The sequence below is a fragment of the Bombus flavifrons genome, chromosome 14, assembly GCF_040668555.2.
Source record: "Bombus flavifrons isolate JBK064 chromosome 14, iyBomFlav1_principal, whole genome shotgun sequence".
Classification (NCBI taxonomy): domain Eukaryota; kingdom Metazoa; phylum Arthropoda; class Insecta; order Hymenoptera; family Apidae; genus Bombus; species Bombus flavifrons.
Genome location: NC_138455.1, coordinates 1,977,461 through 1,995,529, shown reverse-complemented (window position 1 = coordinate 1,995,529; position 18,069 = coordinate 1,977,461). Strand labels below are relative to the sequence as shown.

The following is an 18,069-nucleotide window of genomic DNA, read 5'->3' as shown; positions in this document are numbered from 1 at the left end:
ACCTGTTTGAGATGAATCATTATTTGAAATTATCTTCCTTATTTTTATTTCAAATTCAATTTGCTCAAGCTTGTTCGATACTTAGGAAAGTTACATACAGCTGACAAAACGTTAAACTCTCAAACATATGCTTGCTTTTAACATCCAGTGTACATCACACTTCTTGATATAAGTGTTTCCTCATTGACACACAAAGAGACACTGAATAGAAACATTCCGCAGCGAGAGCAGTTGGGCAACAGCCAGCATGGGCGCAATTAGTCTGCAACGATAATTCTCTAGAATACTAACCATTAGCCCAGTTCTTGCGTCAGGAAAGCATGCATAATCGAGAGACGTACCTTGCCTTTTTCTCCTCGTTTCGTCAGACAATCTGTTCGCCTTATCTTTCCCTTTTCGCTTTCTTTAACCCTCTACTAGCTCGATTCGTCTTTTATCCACGACTCCGAATCGTATACACGATCCATCCAACCAGAAACTACAGAGTAGCACTCGCGAGACATGGTATGACAAGATAGCCTGAAGAGCCGCGTGTTAACGTTTCATCGGAATTGCTTGACGAAAATTACTTGGTCGGAAGGACAGTTGAAATGAAAAGATGCAGAATTAAACGTACCGCGCGTGAAAGTTTTACTTCAGGGACTGCGCTAGTTTTCCTTGATTAAAGGAATTCTTGTTTGAACGATTGCTTGTTTGTGGAACGAGTTTAAATGGCCACGCGCAATGTTTCGTATGGACTAATCAATCAGACAAACTATATATATTCTAATTTCGTGAGAAGTGACTGCTTAATGTATTCTTCAATGATTAAGTATGATATACTTGTTAATATAATATCTAACACACGTTAGATTATTGAAAAGTATGTTAGAAAAAATGACGTCGATACGTTTATCGAACGATATCGAAGTGAATATATCAAAAAACATACACTTCTCTCAATTTCATTTGATGGTAATAAGAATATCTATTTTTACAGAAGACATAAAGTATGTTTTATGATCAAGATCTGTAAAATAAAATAGAATAGATAGGTAATTTAACTAGATACTAGTTAAATTACCTGACTTTTTGGTGGTTTTATGCAAACATAGCAATCAACGTGTTAAAATTTGATTTCAACTGCACGAATTCGCAATAGAACTTAAGTTTGTGACAAGATGCGTTCAGTGGAATCCAATTCAGACTTTGTTAAGTAGAATGCATTAATAGTCTCTCACGGTTATTGTCTGTTCCCATTACATTCTCGTGATTCCTGGTTATAATTACTGCTGTGTTCACGCTTCCAATAACCGTGCTGGTTAATGATATTTTATGGATATCCTATCGGTTTCCATAATTCTACATCTGTATTTTAGAGCTTCCGTTTCCGCTCAAACTACGTTCCTTGGAAATAGTGGGTATCTCTCTTCCCCTATCTCTGTCTCTCCCTCTTTAAACAGAATAATGCAGCGAGTTAGCCAGATGTTATATTATTAGAGTATTGGAAGTATGAAATTATTTAAATATAACTAAACACTTTTAAATCTCCTTCCTTATCGATATTAAAACGCTTGTTTTTTTTCTTTCCGCGTCAAAATTTCCGTCCGAATGACGATCATTTCAGCTATTAAAAAATAGAATGATATAGGTAACTTGCAACAGTTGTTTTTCCAAAACTAATTTAACTTTTGGGAAACTTTGCTTGTAAATAATCGTTTGTGTAAATTTCTTCTTTTTCTCGTTCGAGTCAATTAATATTCGATGACAAATAAATCAATAAATATCGAATAAATCGGCCAAGTCAGGTTTTAAAAATTTATTCGTCAGTGAGATAATATATTTTAAGGAAGATGTATTGGGAGCTTGACTGGGGTCAGCTTTGAAGTACGGCGATCGATACTAACGACTTGAAAAATACGTAAACATTCTCTACCCGTGAATTATGGAACAATATATTTTTAGAAGATCTTCCTTTACGCCACTGCAAGTATTCTTGAAACAATTTAAATAATGGTTACTCTACTTGTATAATATGTTTACACACGAGAAGGGTTCGCAAGAACTTTGTTTTATCTAGGTTAGAAATTTCCGAAAACTTGTAACCATTTCCTCGACTACTTGAGAATTCTACTTTTCCTTGCTAACTGATTTACTGCTAAAACTCTTAGCATATATTTATATATATGTATATATATCGGGTTCGCATTATGATTAGGGTTAGGGGCGTGTAACGAATCTTCATTTGGATTAGACATTGTTGTTAGGCAATAGAGAAGATATTTACTAGTACAAATATGATTATTAGTACAAGTGTGGATATTACAGAATTGACAAGTAACCGCGGTGATTAGACACTAATGACGATATATAATAACAACATATAATAATTCGATAACGAATTCGCGGTCAACGGGATAACAAATGTACTTTCTTCCAAAGTCTAAGTTGGACTCGATTTACTTGTCTACGATACAAGTATTACTAAACTAGCTCTTTGTTAAAACATAAAATATTCACCGAGCGTAAAGACGCTATGTAACTCGCTAATGAGATCTCACGAGAGAATGACTTTCCGTCACGATGATGCTGCAGAGGAAAACTATGATGGGGTGTATCTAAGGACACGAGATCATCGGATTCGTCGGGAAAAGTCTTAGTTCGGAAATTGACGTTGCTGTTAATTGGTCAATTTCCACGTTGGTGGTTAGAGAAGGATGCTAGCCGCCCTTGAGGGAACGTTGCTAGCGGGAAGCGTTGTTCGCGAGAAAAATAGATTTCCCCTATCTTCCCGTAGTTGGGACAAAGACTGTTTGTCTGTTTGAAAGACTTTAGTTAACTAAATCTTAAGATTTGTAACGTGTCCTCAGGCTAGCTGAAAATGTACTGCGGAGATGGTAATCATCTGGTAATCATCTTACCCGAAGAATAGGGTCTGCGTGTGGCGAACCACGGGACAGAGCCGTTGGATGTTTGTGGCATGTCGAGTGCCGCTACAACTATTTCTTTCTAAGAAGAGCTATACAATTACTCTATACCTCTATTAGGTAAAAACGTTCATCCCGGATTGCGGCTACGTTCGGCGACTAATTGTCGCCTCGAGCCCAAGCTCATTATCACAAATCTCGAACAAATATAATCGGATTGAATGACAAAAATTGCTTAATTACGGCTATGGTAGAATCTAGGTTAAAGTGTTAAGGGGTTTTCCCAAAATTTCAAAGGGAAGGCTTTGGTGTCCTTTCATCTCCGACATATATATATTATGTACAGAGAATTACAATTAAAAAGTACGATAAAATTATTTTTATATATACCTACCTTATGGTAGGTATAGAGTGTTAATTTTAAAAGAAATTGTACAAAATTATGGTCGCCTTAGAACCATTTAATTTTTCTTTGAACATTCAAAACGAAGGATTTCGACAAGAAAATTCCCCCGGATTACAGTGAAATCGTAGAATAACCTTCTTGCTGAAAAAATTAGACTTGTACTGCTGTGTATTCGTGCCAAAATTTATCAGGGGAAGACAATCTGGAAATGGGCGAAGGTTTGTATTCCGGTGGAAGAGGGAAAATGTGTAATGACTGTGGAGAGTTCGTGTTAACTTGAATATTCAGACACAAGTAGATAAGTACATATCTCGTCAGACAACTTTGCCAAGTTGCAATCAGGTATTTAGCTCCAATTGTATTGTGTCTCGATAATTTTAACAGGGATATCTCACAGGAAACGATACGTGTTACTCATTACTCGTTATATAATGAATATTTTTCATTTTATAGTTTTTCAAAAATATCTCTTATAACAAATATAATATTTAATTGAAGATATCGAAACAACAATTATTTGTTTCTCAGCTATATTGTTAGAAAAACAACAACAAATATCTATCGAATAGAAATGAAAAATACTAGACTATTTTCTTGCTTTGCCGAAAAGAAATAAAAAATTGGCAGGGGCAGTCTTTAATATCTTTCGATATAATGAATTTTATTCTTTATGTTTCTTTGGCGGTTCCAGATCCAATTTCAACGAAATATCAAATTCTCGATATAATAACTGCGTGTTACAAACAATTATACTGTAAAAAGAATAGCAAAAAAGGAGACGGGTGTAAAAATGAAATGCAAAATGAACGCCTGCGATTGCTACAATAGAAGAAACGTCAACGTGAGTTTCGGATCGCCGAACGTCAGCTATTGATCCGTTTCCCTAAATTTATAAAGAAATTGCTATTTGAAGATAGCGAAATCGCAATCGACTGTAACCAGATCGAATGCAGTTGCGGGAAAGCGATCGATCTAAATAAAATATAGAAAGTCAGGTGTGTTTAAAACTGTTTGCTTCTTATTGTTTGCATTCCATTTCAATTTATCATGAAATTATTGCGAACGACACCGTGAAAAATATATTTATTAGTAGCGATTTCTCATGAATCATAGGAACGAGGAAACCAAGTTGAACAAACTTTGTCATCAAAACAAAATACTTCTGAGCAATAGAGAATGAAGACAGAAAGAAAGAAATATTATAAGAAATCGAGAAAACAAAAAAAGAAATTTAAAACCACGCTTGAAAAACGCTAACGAAAAATTGGCTGGTCGTTACAGGAAACTGTCAAAAATAGAAACAAAATTACTATTGACCTCGTAACGTTTCATCGTCGTCTTAGCGAGTTCTATCGTTTCGTTGAGCGTTGCTTTTTGCAGCGTTAGCAGATATAGCGTGACAGCGCTCTATGTTGAATTTGGATTAGATAAAAAACACCAGGACAACGGAAATCGTGTTTGAAAGTTCATTTTATAACGCGTATTAAGATACGCCGCCGTTACGATGTTCTCATACTCTCGATGCACATATTGCATCGCAGCATAATGCAGTCATGAAAGTCACCGATGGTTTGGGGACGCAACTTGAGCGACTGCAGCTGGCGAATAATAAAAGCTGTCGTTGGCTGTTCCTGGCCTCGTTTTCCGCCTTGTTCCGCCGTTATTCTATAGTGTAAAAAAGCATTTGGCGAATGATTGTTTTATTTTGGCGATGCAAACGGATCCGCTTGAAACTCGAGCATCCCGTCTTTGCCTTGTTACGCCGCGCGCGTGATTAAAACGCCACGGATTTTCCGGGCCATTCCTCATCAAATTCGCTGAATTCTCCCATTTCCGGCTTTTCTTACGTTTCTCCAGTGTTTTATGGATACGCGAGTCATTTTTTATTTATATAGAATATTAGCTTCTTTGAATAGCTAACATTTATCTTCGGCAGCGTACGAATTTTTGCGCATTTATGAAAATTTTGAAAGCGTAAGATTGCGCAGAATGCACGTAATATGAAAAAATATGCAAAATATCCTAAACGTAGTGCTTCATATGATGCTCGTTGAGTAAAACAATTTTCTAGCGAGGTTCTACTATTTTAATTATATACTCGAAAATGTGAATTTGCATAAATATCCCGTGGTCTATTTATAAATGTTAAGGACATCAAATGTTCGTTTGTCGATTTCCTACAAGTCTCAGCCACATGCTGAGGTATTTCTACAAAAGAGGAAAAGAATTTCGATATGCAGAGATCCGTTGGATTTTAGCTTTCCCTTCCCCTTTCTTCCTTTTACTTTTTTTTCGCTTCCTGCTCGAAACGTAACTGCATAAAGAGATCAGGCTGGCCAGTTTGTATCTGGCGCCACTGTTGATACACTGACTACAAAAATCTCGCAGTCGCAGTTGATCAAATGACATCGTTTAAAACGAAATGGAGAATTAATGTTTAACGAAAGCTCCAAACTCTGATTGAAAACAATAATTGAATTACAATATTTTTGCATATTAATCCTAGACGTTTAATATGAATCTAACATGTTCTTATCATTGTTTGCATTTATTTGTTACTTAATCATCTGCATTAATTATTTTTTTAATACAGAAGTTTAACACAGTTTAAAAACTACTGTTTTCTATCCCATTCTTTTAAATATTTAAACAAATCGAATAAATTTTTCGATAACGATTTATTGAAAAAATATCTTACATAGGCACGTGTTACGCCATGTTTTCAATCCATTTGCCACACATTTTCTTGCTTTAAACTGTTTAATAACACATAGTTTCGTACAAACGTCTAATTTCTATAATGGTGTCAGGGAAACGCCAATAATCGATCCAGAATATCTCGTCCGATATCTACAAGCATTAAAAGCATGCTCGTTGCGAACAAAAATTAGCTCCAAGTAATAATTCGAGCATCCTCTAATTAATACCGGCAAGGTTTCTAAAACGTCATCGATAGTCGATACTCTCCACTCTCTTTCCTTTTTCATCTCTTGGTTTTTGTTCAGCCGTAGTACTCGACGATTCTCATGCTAGCGGACGGACAAATAATTCGTGGCTCGTTCCAAGTGGCTCGTTAATTCTTCGGCGTCACGATTCCACGATTCTCCGGCATCGAATGTCGATTTCAGACCTCTGCACCGCGCACGAGGCAAACTCCCCTCCGCGATAGTTTCCCCCTTGAACACAGCCAAAACACGAACTTACCTCCTTTCGATCCAGTCAATAAAAATTCACTTTGCGAACTTTGCGCTACTCGATTTTTCGCTGGCTTGCTTTTCCATCGTTTGCAAATTCTGCGGAGAAGTTGGCCGACACGTACGATGCTTCAGAAAGATTCCCACATATATTGTCAATGCGTTTGCTGCTCTTTTATCGTGATTTGTCAGTGTAAATTGCTCACTGTGCTTGGCTCAACATTTTATTCTATCGGGCGGTATATCTTAACACAAGATAACTTTTATGTGACACACCACATTACCTTTGTTTAATAATCACGTTGTGAATAACCAAACGAAAGGAAGATGAATAAAATTCAATGAAGTACGTTAATCAACGTGACGAGTAGTTCGCTTCCTATATTCGTGAAATCGAAAAATCGTATTTAGAATTCTACGATAAAACTTATACGATTGTACGTTAAAATTAATGCTGGATTCGTTCCTACTGTGGAATTCGAAGGAGTGAACTTGCTGACACGACAACGAAAGCTGCTTTGCCAGATTTGCGCGAGATATTTAAGAAAGCTATGGCTAATATCTCTGAGAATACGTGATCGAAATGGGTTTAAAGAAAGGAAAAGACTTCTTTCAAATTTTACAATGAAACCAAAACCTTAGTTTTTTAATAGAAAGCTCTTTCGCGAATTGATTATTACGATTAAACGCTGCAGAGCTGATCGTTACAATCTTGCTTCTCTCATGCACACAATCATGCACACACAGTTACCATTAACCGTATTGCGTGATAATGCTTTGTTCGACATCCAAAGAGTGAAATTAGCTTTACAAGTTCTGGAACTCAAGTTACAACTACTCCTAAATATGACTGTCTTACGTTTTCAAAGTAAGTAATATTACTTACTTTATAAAAAAAGTATAAAGTATAAAGTATAAAGTATAAAGTATAAGTCGACGTGTATAATTATATTTACAATATATAGCGAATAAACGTGTATAAGATTGGAAAGCTTAAATAAAAAAGGAAAGCTCGACTAGACCTACTCACACAACGTTAATTTGAATTGCGAGCTGATGTTTTAACTCTTCCAAATTGCGGCAAAGAACGCGATACGCAACACAAATTGCAGATTATTAATATTTATTATTCATGTTATTACAGCAACGATATACCGCAGAATGATTAATAAAGTACTGATAAGTACGTCATAGCAAAATAAGTCAGTCATTCTACGTATATGCGGCACTGAAAATATTTAATGTTTGACATCATAAGTTATCCACGAGTCATATACTCAGTGACACGTTTACACTTCGCTAACCGCTGAAGTTGCGCTTGATCGAGCACATCGTAACTCGAAACTTTATAACTTTCTTACCACGAGAACTACTGAAATAAAATTCGAACGTTAAAAACTCTTTGCTATTTATCTTCGATATTTACACTCTACTTAAATAATAATTAAATTTGTTCAATTCTAACGTTCGATAAATCAAATCGAATATCATTCGCGATATCAAATGGTTAAAAACAAATATCGATTTAAAAAAAAAGTCGACGAATAACTTTTCAGAAGATGTTGAAGAAAGAAATTCTTTTTTAATCGTTACCAAATTCACTTCTTGAAACTACGGAAAATTTCTTCCAGTGGTCTTTTCTTATCTTCAATAGCAGGAGGTAATTTAGATAGTCAACTTAAGTGAAAGTATATAAATCTGAAGAAATGGTTAGTACGTCTCTAAAGATAGTACTTTTGAACTTTGAAGTTACCACACTGAAAATTTCCAACGATTTAAGCTCTATTCTCGGATACTCTAGAATCTCGAAACTCTAAGCTTCGTAACTTTAGAGCTGCAGAATTCCAGCCCGACACATACACCAAACGTCTACAGAACATTCCCCAAATGTCCACCAAAATCCCACCATTGCCTATCAACCTTCCAACAGAATCAAAACTCTCGACCGCAATGCTTAAGTCGAAATACGCTACTGTTCAAGAGTATGCGAACACTTGCTTATATTTGACAAGCTATGTTTTATATGCTTCAATTACGTTCGGATAAATTGAACTTCGGTGATTTCATTCTTAACATCACATTGCTGATGATCATTAGAACTATGTATAATAGCATATTTTAAATTGATTTTTGAAGGGAAAGATAGTGAATATTATTAAAAGTAATTACTTCCAACATATTACTATGTAATTTTGTTGAGGTTGACTAATAGAGGAACGAGTGGATGAATTTATAATAGAAAAATATATTCAAATAAGTATAGGTATAAGTACAGGTATAGTGTAGGCTGATCCAGATCCTTACTCTTACAGTGTTACAATACAATAGGAAGAAGGTATGATAGGAACCACGTTCATATATTTATAGCAAAGGACATTACCAAAAAGATAATCTTGGTGTGTAACTTTAACTGAAGGCTACAAGGAACAGCAATAGAAATCTACTTACAACTCTTTTGCTTTTAAACCTTGTAACCTAAAACAAAATTTATATTCAAGGGCACAATAATATGGACCTCTCCTTATTTTGAATTTTTTCACTAAATTCTATTCTCTTCGTAACAGTAGTCTCCAGGTCACGGATATACAAAATTAAAGATGTAGAGTTTTTCTTGAAGTAATTACTTCAACAATATTCACTATCTTGCCTTTCAAAAATCAATTTAATTTGCTCCCTATACAAATATTCTATACGCTACTCTAGTAATATACCTTTTATGTATACGAATATTGTATTTTACTCTAATTACGCACACCTTATTCACATAAATATTGTACTGTATTTTACTTACGTACCCTTTGTCCAGAAAAATATTGGGCTCTTCTTTAGTTAGGTGCTTCTTTTCTGTGCAAGTACACACTACAGTGAAATTATACGAGTGAAATGAAACTTGCATGAAATTCCAAACGCTTGACAGAAAAAGAAATCATTAATTTGCACGCTTTTATAAAATTCGTATACTGTGGGTGTTTCTAGAAATGTAAAGTATACCGATGACTACGAATGATAGTGTACTTTCTCGTAACTCCTTCGAGGCCAGCGGTAATCTCGCGATCCATTCTGTGAAATGGAACAAAAAGTAGGACGATAAGAGGAACAAAGTCGCTTTTCCGATTTCGAAACGGCAGAGCGGTGAGCGACTACTCTAAATATTTTACGAACAGCCTGCTAGTAATTCTGGAATCCGAAAATCCCTGTTTACACGGCCGCCTCGATGCGACACCTTCGGGAACGAAAGTGGAGCGAAGCCGATGTCGTCGTCGTCATCGTCTCAGCGAACTTGCCCCGTGCCATTTCGTTCGGTGCCGCTTGTTTGTGCAGTTGATTGCCTTTGCAAACGCCTGGCAGAAGTTAAGCGATCAATTAAAAATGTAAACTCGACTAATTGCCACGTTAAACGACATATCGCTTTGAAACGCGGCGAACGGATCGGTGACCTGATTACACGACACGGCCGCGACTTTGAATTTCCCGATGTCTTCCGTTGGACCTATAGGGAGGCATCCAAGGCTAATGAAGACGAAAAATGATGAATTTTAGAGGGGAGTCATGTTAATTGAATTAGTCAGTTGATGGAGATGGGAGATGGGAACTGGAGTTCGCAGGAAGCGATTGAGTTTTGAAGTTCAGAGACTTGCGCTGAGTTTGTTCGATGTTGCAACGAGGTTGCATTGATAAATTGTTGATTGCTTCTCACGAGAGTATGCGATATCAAATTTATGTTCTTTTGGAAATATACGTTTATATATATATATAATAAATCTTCGAGTCTGTTTCATTTTTGAAAATTGAAATTCATAGAGAATATATTTTAAGAATAACTAAACGAATATTTCTAATGTATTCGTAATATGATGTAATATGATCGGAATTCTGTTGCCAGAATATATTAATATATAAAGCATTTGCAAAAAATATTCGTGTGAAATATTCCAAATTGGGGAAAATCACCAAAATTGATAATTGCGTAATTATCAAATTTAGTATTAACATTCATTACGCGAATTTCGATGATAATGGGGTATGTTTAAAATATATTTAAACGGATCCTAGGATTATTGGAATTGTAAAAGGCAGGAGCGTGAATGGCCTGCATAAATTACGAGACCAAATTCCACTGCGCGCGACGCGTAACGGGATGTCCGATAAATATTTGAAGGTTCTTCTGCAATGGAATAGTCGAATGCCAAGCAAACAGGCTACATCGTTCGTCGTTTTAATTATTGTTTGCCGCAACGGCCGCGGCCTCCGCTTTTTCCTTTTTCCGTTCCACCGCTGCCTCCGTTCCATCCACCGATGTTAAGAGAATATTTTTCAGCATAATACGTCGAGTCCCAGCTGTTTACTATAGGTCTGTTTACGTTGTTGCTTTTGTTTTGCTCACACTTGGTTATTTCTAACGATGAGATTTTTAAACGGGATTTTGAATGTACGTGGAAAAATGTTAAATTTGTCATTTGGAGATGAATTCCGTTTGTGGATGTAATTTAAGAAATGGTTCTTATTGACAGTTGATTTAAAGAATAAAGAAAACGAAACATAGAACAGATTTTAGAAAAATTATTATAGCTTAACGTAATGCGTTCTATTGAAATCTGGATCATATATTTCAGAATATAAAATTACACATATATATAGAAATTATAAATTAAAAATTATATAGTGAGATATAAAAGACTGCAAAATATTAAAGAGTAAATGTTACAAAATATTTTAGGAAAAGTATGTAATTTAACCAGAGACAATATCTAAACCAATCATTTGGCTATTTTATGAACTTTAACCCAACAGTAGTGTTAAACCTAAAGGACACAGCTTGTAAGTTATTATGTACCTTGTGGAAATTAATAAGCGTTAACGACGTGCAGGGATGTTTAAGTACCACAATGTTCTTGAAATATTAATTAGGGTTGATACGAAGCGATGGACTATGGTCAGATTTAACACACTGAAATTTTCGAGCCCATAACAAGGTTCGCGAGGTTGAAAAATATTTGCGTTTTCTCTTCGTACAAGACAAGCTCTATTAAATTCATTAGGTTAGTTTAAAATTTGTTGAATTTGAAAGAAACCAACGGGATAGAAGAATATTAAAATTAACAAATTATTATAATTAGCGATGCATCACTTTGAAGGAAGTAGAGCAAAACTTGTAAATTTTAGAAATCTGATCATTTGATTCGGTAACTAGAATCTCCCAGTTATGCATCTTCATTAAACAGTTTTTTACATTCACGTAATTAAGAATGAATACAAATAAGCTTATTTATTTTATCTGTAACATGTATATCTATAACGAGTATAACGTAATTTATCTTTATTATAAGATAATGTTAATTATAAGATAATGTAATAAAATAACTCGAAATTTCAATAAATGAAAATTAACATTGTACCGTAACATGCTGTTAATTAACTAGACGGTAAATGTATCTGTTTTCAATGCGGTAAATCTTAATTTACGTGCGTTGTATATTTTTTATAAAAACATTAGGAAAAAATTTATATTCGTTAAAAATAATTGATAAAAGAAATTTCTTCCTACAAACCGATGGATATTCCCTCCTGAAAGAGATTATTTTCACACTTTAGCTTTCCGCTGCATGTTCCCCGTACACTTTTACCAAATCGTCCAGTACTTTTATCCGCATACAATTACAAAAAAAACTAAATGCACTGAAAAAGCGCCGCGAACGACGATGGAAAGCTACATTTACGTAACAATGTGAATTTCATTTATCACGTCTCTCGCGAAAACAACCGACTGGTTTACTTCATAACAACGAATACTCGACGCGATAATGCAGTGCCAGATTCGAGATTTTTCCACGAAAAACGTATCTAGCGTTGAAAAAATTGTTTGCAGCAAGCCGTGACGAGGCAAAATCGTGAGCAGCGGCTAGCAACAAGCGTGGCGAGTGCGAAACGGTCGAAATAGGTTGCATAAATTACAAGCCTGGGGCGGGAATGTGTCGTATAACGAGATAATTAATACATGGACGACTGTTCAGCGAGGCGAAAGCTCTGGCCGCGGTAGAATGCGCTTACCGACTGTTACGTTGCTTATAACCGGTCATATATTGTTCACCGGAAGCACGTGCTGCCTCTTTTGTTCCAACGGCGATCTATGCGCCGACCGAAGAACGATCCGCGAATTCGAGAAATTCAAGTGATGCCGGTTCGAATCGGCGAACAATTAGAATTCACCGGTTGGCTGGCTCCGGTTGGATGGCCTGCCCAGCTGCCCAGCTGCCTGGCTGCCTGGCTGCCTGGCTGGCCCTTCATCGACCGTGACTTTTGCCATTCCGCGCGATAGTAATGAACAAAATTACATGCCGGGTGTTGATAAGGTGACTGGGGCCCTTTCTCGTCAAAATGTGGTTCTCGTTGCGTGAAATGTAAAAAATGCAGCCGGAATTTCCATCTGAGATGAAAATTTTACGTTGATTTCGCATATTTGAACCAATAATTTTATTTTGCCTGCATACGATAGCTGACGAAAATATTAAAACGCTTGCAGAAAATGTGGCCAGAATTTTCACATTGAGTTTGGTGTTATTGTTCGATTGAAATGGAAATCGCACTAGTCAAGATCAACTTTTTTACGTCGCGTATGAATCATCCATTTCATAGATCGAAGTTATTCATCTTTATTTTTTATTCATATATATACATTGTATATCATTTTTGTCAAGTTTCTACGGATCTTCGTGATAAAAACTCTTATTTGACTGTACACATTGCCGTTGGTTTTTGCTAACAAGGCTTTTCATGACAAAGTCAGCCGTGAGCCGTGGCTTAAATACCTAAACTAATATGTCAGTGCGTGAAATTTCAATTTAGGATATACACAAGCAAATAGCCGGTGAAATAGTTAAGTCTGTGTCTTATGGGGAATGTAATCTATGCTAGCCGCTTCCTTAAGCTGCTTAACGTCAAAATAACTTAAAGCGTGTCCACGATGTGCCAGCGAGAACTCCAATGTTCTGTAACCCGTTGGGAATCCTTTGTCGGTAATAGAAAATTTCTACCGCGCTACTGCAATATTCTATTTGTTTTATAGATCGATATCAAGCTTTTTTGCTAATGAACTTACTCTTTTACTATCCTCAAGCTATCGTATTTAATTATTATAATCCAACCCATTGCTGTTAGTGACATCAAAGTACTATATATCTATCTGGATCCATTGTTAGATTCGCATAGTGAGATATCAAGATAATGGGAGTTCAATTAAGAGAGGGTCTGTTGTATTAAAATTTTTAAAGAACTCTCTCAACGCTGAAAGGCTGGAAAATTTAGGGATCAGTCTGGTTAGGATAATGGAATACAAATCGGGCCAAGGAAGTTCTCTTTGGCCCATTCGAAGTGTCGATCGAGATTTATCACAACTGTGCGTCTTTGGGAAATTCAAAACTTCATCGAATTATCGGAATTGCTACTGCGAATTTCGAAATTAAAATATTCTAATACGTGTAAAAACTCTTCAGTGATCCTTGGAAACTGTAGCGCCACAAGCTTTACATATTCGGCAAGTCAACAAATGATAATTAGCGAGTCTTAACAAAAACGTTTGCTAACATATACAAGTGGCTACAAAAGCGCCATAATTTCTGGCACAGTCTGTATAAATAACAGCTTAAACTTATCCTCAGAAACGAGCATTGTTTCGATTTCATCTATCCCACAGGTTAATAAACGCGACTCTCACAGATTGTGCGAAGGATCCAGCGACATTTACATATCCCGTAATTACTCTCTTGATATTTGCACTGGTGATAACGGTGTCGGCGATCCCATCGAAGCGAGTAATTATCGTGAAACTTTCAGAGTTGCGGCGCGTGTCGTGCGAGAGCATAATCGTGTTTATGATTAGAATACCTCTGGTTATGTAGGGTGAATACAAGCCGGCACACGTGCCCCGTCGCTATCAAGAGGGAACATCGATTATTATCCGCTAACACGCCGCGTTCATCTGCTTGATAATTACAATCTCGCTTGGTATTCTACTAAAACGTACGAGATACCCGAACGAAACCACTTGTAGCTTAATAACAACACCATTACCTAAGGTAAGATGGCCCATGTAACGCTATTATTTCTGTTCCTCAGAAGCAACCAACAAATTTGTGTTCCGTTCATTCTCGTGTTCATGGAAAATACCGTCTACGAAGACCAGAGGATCAAATTCAGACCATTTGTGATACTTTTATAATCTTAATAAAAAAAAAAGTTGGAAATATCAGTTCGATTTATTCAAGAATTTTAGATGTAAGAACATAACAAAGATGATTTTCGAAAATCCGCAAGAATTTTGAACAAATACTAAATGAAAGAGATTTTACAAACTAGGGATAGAACATTTATTTTGCAAATAGAAAGAAGAGACAATTTTTTACAAACATAAATGAGAATGTGTTTTTTATTCTATCTTTTACGCCTAATTATACCTTTGAAAATTTCCATTTTTTGTTTTATGAAGTTTTAGTGTCTATCAGGTAAGATACGCTCTAAGATTAGTAAAGAACATTGAAAATTATCAATGTTACTGGAAGAATGGTTAAAAATTGTTGCCTTGTGTTAAGTGGCAGATATATTCTAGACATAGATTTTATACAAGCAAGACAGTAAACGAAAATAAAATGTAAATTAAATTAACAATCAAATGATAGAACTAAAAATAAAGTAGACCAATTTATAATACAATGGTAGTCCAGCTTATAATGCAATGTCCAACACGATCTAATTCATTCATTTTATCTCACCATCTCGCTCCAACAATCTTCCGTGCTTCTCTATCGCGGAACCGTGTGTCCGGATTGCAGCTCTGGCCATTAGCATCTAAACTTAAACGAACTTCCGCGAACTCGTCGCCGGTGTTTTGCGGCTCGCTCGGATCCGCCCCCGGGGTGAATTTTCTTGGACCCCGTCGAACGAATCTACCCTGGGTTTTTCGTCTCGCGATTCTGCCCGGTTCATTGTCAGTCCGGCGGGCAACGAGGTGATTATCATCAGCAACGATTGTTCCGTGGACCCGCGTCAGGATTTCGCGGCAGTCCCGCGAGTCGAATAACTCAGCGACCGTGCGGTTTGCATCCCGCCGTATAAATTCACTTTGCTTCGTTGGAATTGCGGCAACTTAGAAACACGGACACGCCGCATATCATAGCTCGCGGACGCATACTGCGCTCGTTCGCCTTGATGCACCGGCAATTTATGGACGCCGTGGAATGCGCCGCTGCGAGGATTCGGAGGCAATTCTGTCTTCGTTTTTCATTCTCAGAACAATTTATTGGTGAAAGCATCGAGGGAAAAGAATTTTATTCTAGAGGCGGTGTTTCTAGCTCCAGGTTTCGTGACCTATAAATTGGCTTAATATTATTGTGTGTTTAGACCAAGCGGCCGGATCCTCCTTCTTCCTCCGGTTTGCTAAAATTTAGTAGAGTGAGAAGCGCAAACGAATGTTCTTTCGCCGTTTGGCGATTTCTCGCCGAATCGGAAATCAAGCATGAAAATTACGAGTTACAATATTTTTCACCTGTGGCCCTCATATATTTGCGTGTCCTGTCTCTATGATTACCTGAGATAAGATAGAGCTATCAATTTAGTTTGAAAATAGAACCTGGACCAATTTCAACCGCTTAACACCGGGTGGAAAGATGATAAATCTACGTAACAACTTTGGTCGTTTCAGTTTCTGTCGTGGTGAAATAAAATGATGTAACAGATACGGTTTTTTTTATTATTTAATTTGTATTTTACAATTTGTCCAATTGGACATTTGGCAAATTTTTCTAGCTTAATTGCTAAATAACATGTGGATGGCTACCCCCGGCGGGATACCATCTTCGAGTTTGACTATTTTATTTCTTTAGTGAGGTCAGTGGGATGTTTTCTTTTTAATCTTCCTTCTATGAGAGAAACAGGTACGATGGCTACGAAAAGTAACAACACACTGTTCTATTTATTACAACATTTACGAACTAATTGATTCGATACCATGGAATAAATCAATTAGTGCATTCTTTTGACACTATGAAAACGAAATATATAGTAAATATATGTAATTTCATTGGAAAATGAGAAAATGCTTTTTCTATAATACTTTTCATAGCCGCTGTATTTCGTCTGATCTAACAAAGATTAGCTCAGTAGCATTAGTCACCAGCTCGTGGAACAATGCTATCATAAATTGTTCTCGGCTGGTTGAGACACTCGAAATTTCGATGCGTCGTGGTTATCGTTGACCGTGAAATTTGGAGAAACCCATTAGGCGTTTTGATAGGTTCGCTCGGTGGTGGATGAGTTGTATGAAGTGAATTATGATAGGCCGTGTATTGAGTTATAATAGAACGGAATTATTGTAATGTGGCATGAATGATAAACTATACGACCATGCTCTTCATCCTTTGTTTTTATTATCATTTGTGTGGAATGGCTTGACAGTACAGCGGTCTATTTAATTTAATTCGTCGAATGTAAAATTAAAAGTAAAAGATGAAATAGAAATCAAACATGAAATAGACGAAATAGAGTTGAATTTTTTTATACTTTTTAAAAGCAACGCGTAAATTTTTTAAATCGCTGTGTTACGCCACGAGGCTTACCATAGGCCGTACTCTTAACCGTCACTCGTGGCACTACAGTGTCGCAGACACATCGTCTTATATGACCGACGAAAAATATACAATGTAGCGATAAGCGTGTCACGTAAACATGAGGGTTGGATGATAAAATAAAAAAGTTGAGCCGTAACACAAATATCAACTTTGCTTTTATTAAACTTTATTATGAATTCAGCAATCATAATGGAATATACACTGAATTAACGCACATAAATCACAAATCACTCCAACAACTTTATGTAAAACTTAGTTACAATGATACGTTAAGTATGCGACTGGTCTAAGGGTAGAAACCGGTAAAGATATGTTGATTATTCTAAGAATACACAATAAGTGAAGATTTACTGACGATACTGTGTCTGAGGAAAGCTAGGGGTGGGTGTCTCTAAGGACACGGGACCATCGGATTTGTTGATGACAATTTTGGTTAGAAACGTGAGGATAATAGACACCGCTTCTGATTGGATAATAAGAAGGTTAGTGGACCAGGAAGAGTTTTAGCCGCCCTCGAGAGAAAGTTTTTTTTTTATATTTATTGAAATTTACAATCAATTCTCACATTGAGAATTTTCAGTAATTTTTCTGGCGTGGCACAGTGACATGGCTAATTATTTATAATACTTAATACTTATTATAGATAAGTATAATTTATAAGTAATTGTTATAAGTAGGTAAATATTACTTAATAGATAAATAAATATTATTTAGTATAAGTATCTAATTAAATCTAGTGTTTAGGTCTAGCGGGTAGTGTCTCTTCAGCCTGCGGATCTGGTCCGTCGTATCAAGTAGTTCCGTGATTAGGGGGTTTCGGTGTTTGTTGACTCTTTTGCTATATCTGTCGCTATATTTTGCTATTTCCTCTTTGACTGTGGGTATCTTGAGGTCGCGATGTATTGTTTCGTTGGTAACATACCAGGGTGCATCTATTAGGGATC

The 18,069-nt window shown here is 36.3% G+C and overlaps 1 protein-coding gene across 3 annotated transcripts in view; it reads left to right on the top strand.

Moving 5' to 3' along the window:
- The window catches only part of dpr1 (defective proboscis extension response 1), a 454,795-nt gene that overhangs the window by 369,818 nt on the left and 66,908 nt on the right, over nt 1–18,069 (top strand). The window lies entirely within an intron of this gene.